This window comes from Ctenocephalides felis, unplaced genomic scaffold, assembly GCF_003426905.1.
Source record: "Ctenocephalides felis isolate EL2017-DRISC unplaced genomic scaffold, ASM342690v1 CF-g0.4_SCAFFOLD_01886, whole genome shotgun sequence".
In the NCBI taxonomy this organism is placed as follows: Eukaryota; Metazoa; Arthropoda; class Insecta; order Siphonaptera; family Pulicidae; genus Ctenocephalides; species Ctenocephalides felis.
Window position 1 is genome coordinate 172,064,168 of NW_020538040.1, and position 10,581 is coordinate 172,074,748.

Consider the following 10,581-nt stretch of genomic DNA (forward strand, 5'->3'; position numbering starts at 1 on the left):
AACTGATTGTTTTGAAAATATACAATAGAAAAAGAGATCGATAATTAACAATATCAATTTCCAATTGATATCTTTCAAATAGACTTAAACTATATCTACTAGTAATAATTATTGTGCCCAACACATGCTGTGTGTCCAAGCGTGTCCCATTATTCCAAACTGCAATGAATTTTTATAATTTAACTACTTGTCATAGGACTATAATATTTTAGGATATTTGTTTAGACTATGAGTTTTATCGACTTGTTGAACGGCAAAAACGCAAAAAAATTAACATCTAATTACATAGAATTGATCCGGCCGACCTTTGTCAAAAATTAATCAGCACGCTTACCTTCTAATATCTTTCGAATGATTTTAAAATTTACAAAACTTGTTCAGGAAAACGTAGATTAAAAATTTTGCACTTTTCTGCTAATTCTAAAGAAGTATCTTGGCCAATTGTCCCGCAAATCTAATGAACGCGAGTCCTTATCGAGTTTCATCGAATGGATTTTAAGATTTTGAAATCAGTTCGGCTGTTTGTAAACAAAAAAACGAAAGTTTAAATTTTGGCTCACATACACATATATACTTTCTCCACTTTTGGAGTTGTATGATTCAAAATGGATTGAAACGTCAAGAAAACATAAATCTAGCAAGTCCAATTATCTGGTGACAACCTAATCATCTTGATTGAGCTCATAAATTAATTTATAAAATGTACATTAGAGTGGTCCTTAATATGGTCATTTTTGAATTTCCTTGCTCTCAGGGGCTCAAATGCCTCCAAATTGATAAAAAGAAAAATCCTCTATAAGTTTTAGCTCTTAATATTGTCTTTTAGATAGTGCGCAGTTAATCAAAGTATTGTATTGAAATAGCATGGAAAAATTTTCAATGGTACAAATGAATGAGTTTTATTCAAAATTCGACGCTCTACAAAACAAATGATAAAAAACCTGTTTTGTAGAGCGTCGAATTTTCAATAAAAGATGACACAAATTGTCATTTGTAATTTATTTGTCGCTAAGTTATACCTAAAAAACGTTTGTCAAATTTTCGAATTTTTTTCCATGCTATTTCCATACGAAGATATGATTGAATTGCGCATTATCTAAAAGTTAATATTAAGAACTAAAACTTTTACAGCTTTTTTTTTATCAATTTGGAATCATTTAAGCCCCTGGGAGCAATAAAATTCGAAAATGTCTATATTAAGGACCACACTAATGTACATAATTTGTGTTCAAAAGATTTTAACCATTATTTTGCAATATTTAGCATTTAAGTACGATTATTACTTAAATTAATTAAGTAATTAATTAATTATTAATTACTTAATTAATTTATTTATTACTTAATTTATTAATTAATTAATTAAATTATTAGTATTTAAAATACAAAAGTAAATAAAACCTGATTTGTACATATAAAAGGTTTGGTTCGTGAACTACATATGGCATTGAAATTTTATTTAAATTGAATTGAAAATATCTCATAAAAGGAAATAATCTTACCGGTTTCTCGCCAATAATGTTTTGGAGCTGTATCTTGCCTTAAATTTATATCTGTGATGTGGTATTGATTTATAGTATTTTCATAATATATACAGTTCAGTATACTGAAATTTTTATTAAAATATTTCACCTGTGTTACCATAAGCCACGACATTCTTGATACCTGTGCAGTAATAGTAAAGTGTGTAGATTTTATCTAATATCCTTTGTGAAGCTAATAATGTTATTCATTGGTCATTTACAGGTGAGTTATCCTGTCCCGCAAGGTCCGCCACCGCCGCCACCTCCAAGCAGGACAGATGCTTACGAAGTGCCAATCGATTCTCCGCCATCTCGAAGTCCTCCTCAAAGCGCTCCGCCCCCTTTGCCTCAAAGGCATGCTCCGCCAATTCCGCAAGGCAGTCCAGCTCATCGACAAGTTTCGGCCGGGGTTCCGCCACCAGTTCCTGCTCGGTCCGCCGGGCCACCACCGCTACCCGCCAGACCGGTAAATCAATAAATTATTATTATATTTTGAGTGCATTGAAGGTGTGGTGGATATCCAATTCTTCTGTGTCTAGCTAAAAAAAGTATTTGTAAAAATAAATTTGTCGGGCCACATATGTAATAAGTAGACGAATGATATTTATGGTTATTATTTGCTTAATGTGTATATTAAGGTGATCCTTGATATGGACATTTTCGAATTTTCTTGCTCCCAAGGGCTCACGTGCTTCCAAATTGATAAAAAAATCCTCTATAAGTTTTAGCTCTTAATATTGTCTTTTAGATAGTATGCAAATCAATCAAAATTTTTAGATATAACTTAGCGAACAAATGAATGGTTTTATTCAAAATTCGACGCTCTACAAAACAAATTATAAAAACCTGTTTTGCAGAGGGTCGAATTATCAATAAAAGATGACACAAATTTTCACTTTTAATTCATTTGTCGCTAAGTTATACCTAAAAAACATTTTTAAAATTTTCGAAATTTTGTCCATGCTATTTCCATACGAAGCTTTGATTGAATTTAGCACTATCTAAAAGTTAATATTAAGAGCTAAAACTTTAAGAGAATTTTTTATCATTTGGAAGCATTTAATCCCCTCTTAGCAAGGAAATTGGAAAAAGTCCATATTACGGACCACCCTAATATACATATATATATAGCAAATAATACATTATATACATTAATACCATTTCCAATTGTTATAATGAAATTATGGCCGACTATTTGTGGATCAAAATTTTCATTTTTTATTTGAGATTTCTTGCCATTTTATCTGAAAATTAATATTTTATAACAATTTGGTATCTTTCACCCTATACTTGTTTGTTATATTTTACCTTTTCTCGAGAAAAGCTTCAGCCAGATATTTTATTTACTTAAATTTAATTGTATGTAATGATTTTTTTTCATTAGCGAGTTTGCAAAATTTTCAAACTGGTTAGATAAGTAATACTATTAACAATTAAGTATTTTAAACACGCAACTTACATTTCAGAGAATATTTTGGAAAAAATATTTGGAAATAATTGAATACGTCGATTGGTTTTCAACGTCGATCTTTATTTGTAATTTTAACTATAACCATAAATTGCATTTGAAATACGATATAATTCAAGTATTTTTAAATAACAATTTAAAATTTTACGATTTGTTGCAGTGTGTTTTACTAGTTACGTAATATCAAAATTGTTTTTCCGCATTTTTAATGACTTTTCATTGAAGATGTTCATGATCACGGACTTTAAATGATTTATTAACGCTTTTTTATTGTGATAATTGATTTTTTTAAAATTAAAACGATTTATTTATATTAATATTTTGGATCGATTATGAGTTAACTAAATTTGTATAAACACACATTATATTCAAATGCATGAAATTAAAAATGTTATATAATAACATAGGATGACGTGCAATATTAAAATTGAGTAACACGCATTATAAATAAATAAATATATATATGATATTTTTGTTCCACGTTTTCCTTTATCAAGCAATGTATTATGAATTTCAAGTGATCAATGAATATTTTAATTCCAAGTATAGGTTTGAGATAATGATATTTTTTATTCTTTTTATAATTAATCTAGTTGTCTTAAGTCTAAGTTATATTTATCCGGATTTGTAATCCGGATCTAACAAAGTTATTTTGCATTAAGTCAATTTACAATCATATATTTTTTTAATTAAATGTAACGTGTTGAGCACAGGTAATCAGTATAATTATTACTAAATTTATGTAACTTCAAGGTTTACATGAATTATTTTATTGGCTGTAAAATAACGTCAATCGGGCTATCTTGTGTCCGTCCGTCGCTGTCGTACTTACTTTGTTTATTGTTTAATATTTTGTATTTGTTTTTTCTATTTAAATTAATTAAGTATTATAATAAATTATTGTATGATGATATATATAAAAAATGAATATTTGAGTACCTAGTGTGAATACAACAAATATATTATCGTACTTCAGATAAGAATATAAGTACATGCATATGGACTTATAAAATGTTTGGCTGCTTATAGATCACAATTATGTTGAGTAAAGGACACTGTCCAATCTTGTTATTTTAATTTTAATATTAAATTAATATTTGTAATTAAATATTATAAATCTTTGAAAATACGTAGCAGAAAGGCCTTTAGTTTTTGTCGACCTTTTTATAGAATACGATGCAACAAAATAATAGAGCCTATTGAGTATATTCTTATATATTAACTAAGTATCACATATTCCGCGAATTCATTACTACACAGTGGCAATTGCTTTGAAAAATATCATCTGTTGAAAGAATATGAAAATAATTTTCATTAAAAATTATAAATCTATTAAAAATATTGTATTTGTATTGGTTTGGTTATTTTAGAAGGTGGCAAGATTTCTTCTTGACTTGTCTTCTAACTGTTGCTTCTCTCACTTCTTATTTCATTGCATTTTTTATTTAGTCAATTCAAAGGATTTATAGCTTTATTGTGATTCTTAAATATTTTATTTGTGATTATTTCATTACATTCCTGCATCCCGCTAATCTTGTTAAATTCTGCCATCAAATTTTTGGCAAAACTAATGGATTTTTTTTCCTGAAAATTTCATGTTGGCTTTCATGGAAGCTTCCAGTGCAGCATTTTGTTTGGCAAGTTCTTTGTATTCTGCTTTTCCCAAACCAAGGTACTTGGTCGGTTTTTCTCCTCTAGTGAGCATCAAATCTCTCAATTGACCATAATTGAATGTGAGCTCTTCTTTCTTTAAATTTTACTTGTTCCTCGGTTTGTATTTTAGCTTCTAGTTTAAAAAATCATACTCTTCTTCTATTTGCGGATATGTTAGATTTACACTTTTGTATCTTAATAATATCCATGGCTTCAATTTCCTTGACAAGTGTTTCTAACTGCGTATTCAAATCTTCGATTTCTTTCAAGTCGATGTTTTTTTTTCTATTATTAATTCTGATAATTATTTTGTTATGCTGGATGTTGCAAATAAGACAAGAATTGAAAAGCACTTGAAATATTTTATTTAATCTTTTAGGACCTATTAAATAGACATCATAAAGGCAAAAAGTCTTTCTCCCTGTTATAAAGCATAGGTTCTAAAAATAAATTTTGCAATATTCAATATCAACTTTAGTTCATCAACCCTTTTCGCTTCTGAGCCAAAATATATTGCGAACACAGTTTCATAAATAATTTTTCCCAAGCTAATATTGTAGTCGATGATGGTCTTTGAAGAAGTTTTGAAGCCTTCCATACCTACGTCCCTATTTATATATGATATCATCCTTTGCTATTGTACAATACTGTAAACTATAATATATAATATAAAATGTATTTTATTTATTTATTTTATAAATGTAGTTTATTTTCAACTTCATTAAGAAAGAACATCTTTATATATAAAGATTTATTATACACAAATTGGGTACTCGGTCATATTACATAATTGAGCCTTCAATCTTAAATATTTTGGATACAATAAAGTGTTTTCTCTATTCCGAATTGAATTTGGTAAGCTCATCGTGATTTAAATTTTTCGTACAAGTTTCAAATTTATTACATTTTTTTCTACGTTATTATTCTTCGATATATAACTTTTACATGTACATAATTTAACTTATAAATTTTACTTAATTAATCTAATTTACATATAATTAATTAAATATAACTAATATTTTTTTTAAATATAACTAATAATTTTTAACTAATATATTTTAATTAATCGAAAGTACATATGCATGTATGGCCTTATGTAAAGTTATGGATAATAAAGGCTAATAACGAGAAATAAATTAAAATTGTAGCTTTTATGTTAAACAAATCTCGTTGGAAAAAGCCTTAAATTACCAATGTATATAACAAATCAAATTAAGTAATTCAATTAGAATTTTTATTTTAATAAGTGCTATTCTGTGAACAGTTTTAGTACAAAAAGTATACGCTTACATGCATTTCTTTCCCTAAAATGGTTAATCTAGAATTGTTGCAATGCACCAAAGAATCTATTTATTATGAGAATTACTTATGAAATTAAAAATGATATTATTAACTAATTCTTAGTAGTAAATTTAGTTATTTAAATCTATTACTTTAATTAAAAATATACCAGTGTTACGTAGCTGATAAATACTTATTATTATTATTACTATTAATATTATTATTATTAAAATTTCCGTTCATTATGCAAGTCATAGTGTTACATTTTCGTAATATATATAGCATTCCAAACAATATATAAATTAGAAAATATATATACATATATAATATATATATATATCATTATCTATTTAATTTGTAGTTAATAGCTTTTATTTGCTCAAATAATTTGAATAATTAAGGTATTAATTTATTTATATTTGTTAGCTTAGAAAGAGTAAATGTGATATACAAATAAAAATATAATTATATGTCAATAGTTGTTTTTGTTTCAATTACATCATGTTTACGAATATTATTGAAGAAATAGAATTGTACATAGGAAAGAATATGTAATCGAAATCAAAATATGTAGTTCTATTATACAATCTATCCAATTAAAATCAATTCACTCTCAGGGTCAGCAAACGAAAGCGGAACGAACGTTTGCATTTAAAGGCCAGATAATTCTTTGAAATTCAAATAGAATTAATTTAAACAATACTTTTTGCGTAAAAAACAACAATCGTCGATGTAATATTTAAAATAATGGGCAAGACCAAGTAATAAGGTGACCATATTTTTTCAAGTCAAAACCGTGACGGTAATTTTTGGTTATGACGGGGGAGGGGGGGGGGGTGGGGTAAATATTTAAAAATTTAAAAATTAATATGATTTTAAAATAACAAACAATATTTAAGAATGCAATAAAAATCCGAAAGCTTTCAAACTATTATTATAAATTTTTCTTCAATTTTACTCATAATTATTCAAAATAATTAGCACATAGATATTCCAGGCAGTCAAGAAGTTCGTTCTCATAATTTTTATTAATTTTCGTAAAATTTCAAATATAAGTTCAAAATTATGAATGTTAGAGGCTATTTCAACCTGCTTTTTTCATATAAGCATACTATTTGTACATAACATTTTTAGATATTTGATGGGGGTAGTTGTAATTTTATTATCAAGTAAGAGCGAAAATTCAATTTTCGAAAAACCGGGACAAAAGATATAAATCCGGGGCAAATATTGCTTTTAGAAAAACCCGGGACACATGGTGGAAATCCGGGACAGTCCCGGCTAAACCGGAACGTATGGTCACCTTACTAGTAAAGATGTAATGACCTTACTGTCGCAACTAACAAGTAACAACATGCTCTTGAATTTAATTACAGAATAAATTGTTAGTTATTTATAAATTATTGATTTGTTTTTCCATTCGTAAGCAAGGTTGTGAAGGACCATAATAATGGTTTTCTTTATATTCACAACTCACGTATAATCGATCGAATCATAAGTATACCCATGGGGGGTTATCTCTGAACAAATACGCTTTAACGTGTTTTGACATTGGGTATTGCCAAGCTTAGATTATAGATGGCTTACATTCGCTCAATTACAACAACGCTCGTTCGCGCATTTGACAGCCGTCGTACGAATGTGCCAATAACCCATATGTTGTTGCTAAATATTTCTGTTCTAGTGAATATTTAATAATAAATTTAGTATGGTCACGTGCCAAGTTGTTTCAACTAATGAATATTGAATGCACGTCTTAAGTGATGGCCAGGTATGTATGATGAGTTATATTTATTCATATAATGAAAATGTATAATAATAATACACGATGAAAATGTCAGAAGTCAAACACTTTTCAATCAATTCAAGAAAGCATCCTAAAGTTCATGTTCTCCGGAGCCTAAATATGCCGGATTTGTACTATATGAATGTATTTTAATAATAATTATTTTAGAACTTGGTATATCAATGTCAATTCATAAAAATGATGTAGAGGCAGTGGCAGATTGTCGAAGGAGAGTAATCTTACTTCAGGTAACTAAATACAAGTTGCTTATATATTTTATTTTGAATAATGTAGTTGTATCTTTAAATCAAGTATCTGTCTTTCTTGTAATAATTTATATAATAATATGCTTCTTGTTTAGGCTTCTTTGACCTGTATTGAAGTGTGTGGATTAGACAAATCTCCTTTACGGGAATCATGAAAGAGTTTCCCTCTCACACAGTCACGACTAGGAGAGCATTCTGATGTAGAATCAGGCGATAATTCTGATAGAGGGTAAACAAAACAATCTAATAAAAAACATGACAGTGTGCAAATCCAGAGAAGGGCCAAGTAATTTTAATTCTAAATACCATTTGCAAAGAAAATAAGTAAGGACATGATTCTTGCTTTGAAACTGTACAAAAAGTCTGCAAAGGTATCAAATGCATACATTTTTATTCTGTTTATTGAAAACACTTGGCTTTATAGTTTTTTTATCTTTATGTAAGTTTTAATGTTAATGGATTCATCATGATCATAAAATGAATAAATGTAATTTTTAAAAATCACTCATACACAGAAACTATTTAAGATTTCGTCAAATGTAACTTTATTAATGATTGATTAGATAGCAAAGTAACTATTAAATGGAGAGATAATAAAGAAGAACATCTCGTAAATGAATTTTAATCCTAGGAATTTAGTTTTATCTCTATTTAATTTCGAGGTTTATTTTGTTGGGAAGTATTCGTTCTTTTTTAGAAATTTGCTGTTCTTTTTATTCTTTAAATTTTTGCATTACTTGCCATTCCTTCTAAATTTGTAATTCCATCGTCAATACTCCTGCGCTTTTCACTTCTTAGTTTTTAAGTTTTTAATATATTATTATTAGTCATTAAGTAATTAATATTAATATCGTTAATTAATATTAATAAGTTACTTTTCTTTAGTTTGTAGTACTTTAAAAATATGTTTGTAATATACTTTAATTAATAGTAGTCAGTTATTTCTGTTTAGTTTATATTTCTTCCAAAATATGTCTGTGATATATTTGAAAATATATTTTGTATTTCGTATGTTTTGTTCTTATTTCAAATATTAAAATTTTTTAGATTTTTTTGGCTGTAATGATTATATGTACAAATGTAGAAGTAATACCAGGGGTTAATTTACAAAATGAACATGTGCTGCCATCAATAATCTTAGCTCCGCACTTCAATCGATGAAACGTCAAATCGCCCGACATAGCTATCTATTTATACTTGTTTATCTATGAGTATACCTAAGTACCTAAAGAAAAAGAAAATTGAATTGTAACATCTTCATAGATTTTCTGCATAATGGATTATAAATGTAAAAATAATCATGCTCTGATAAAAAATGTAATGTTATAATAATGTCGTCAATTGGTCAAAACAATTCGTAAGTTCTTGAAATTAATAAAAAAAATTGAGTGATTTTTTTCAGTATATGGTATCTTGAACATCATGGACTATCTAAATAAGTACAGTATATGGAGTACTATAAAATTATTCCGAAAGAAATAAAGATGACCAAAGAAGAGAATCAATTTAAAATTAAGTTAAAAAATATTATAAAAAAAATATAGATAAATAAATTAGACCAAAGCATGAATATAAGAATGAATATACGCATGATTGAATTATAGAATAAATGATATAAAATGTTGTCATGACCATGTCATATGTAGAAAAAAAAAGAAATATATATATATATATATATATATATATATACTTTGTATAGATATTTTGTACGATCTCGCATACCAGGCAATTCTGCTTGTCTGAGATGTACAAAATTTATATTAAAATTCAAATAAAAAAATGTGTGGATACATTTTTGTCCAACAAAGGGTTAACCGGATTCTTTGAGTAGCAAGAATATTATTCTTGTATTGATTATTTAAATTGCGGATTTATATTAAATTTTTAAGGTTTTTTTTATCATAATGATATATGATATATGATAATCATTTATTTTATTTTTTATTGTTTTTTATCATAAAAATTGGCATAATTTGATTATAGTAGTCTTGTAAAAGTATACAACACGCACTTCGTTGAAAAGTAAAAATCCATTAAATAAAATCATTATTAAAATAATAGAAAAAATAATGCTTTCAAAAAAATAGATTAATAAACGAAAAAAATGTATGAAAATTTCGGAATCGTGCATTTAAGTTTTATTAATAATGAATTAGTATGATTAATACTAGTATAATTAATAATTAATAGTATAATTTTATTAAAAATTAACAGTATAATTGCAATTTCTGAAAATTGAAAACTGGGTCAGTTTTATATAAGTCAATTTCAATTTATTTGCAATTGCGTAAAACTGTAATTGACCAATTATAGAAATTCGTAAATCTCATATGATAATTATCATTTATATAAGAGAAAGTCACCAAAAATACAACGTGCAACGAAGTAAAAATAATCCACCTATTATGTATTATCAACGATAAAAATATCCCTGATGACATTGGCAAACTGTCAATTGGACCGTGTTGTGCGACGCGCGCACCTTGTAATTGCATCGATTGAATTCTCATGTTGTCTCCATCTCTTTCCTCCCCCAAGAGAGAGAAGAGGCAGAGCTATAGGACGTAGGTGTGTTTTCGTTCAACCTGAACTCAGTGTTACGTAATC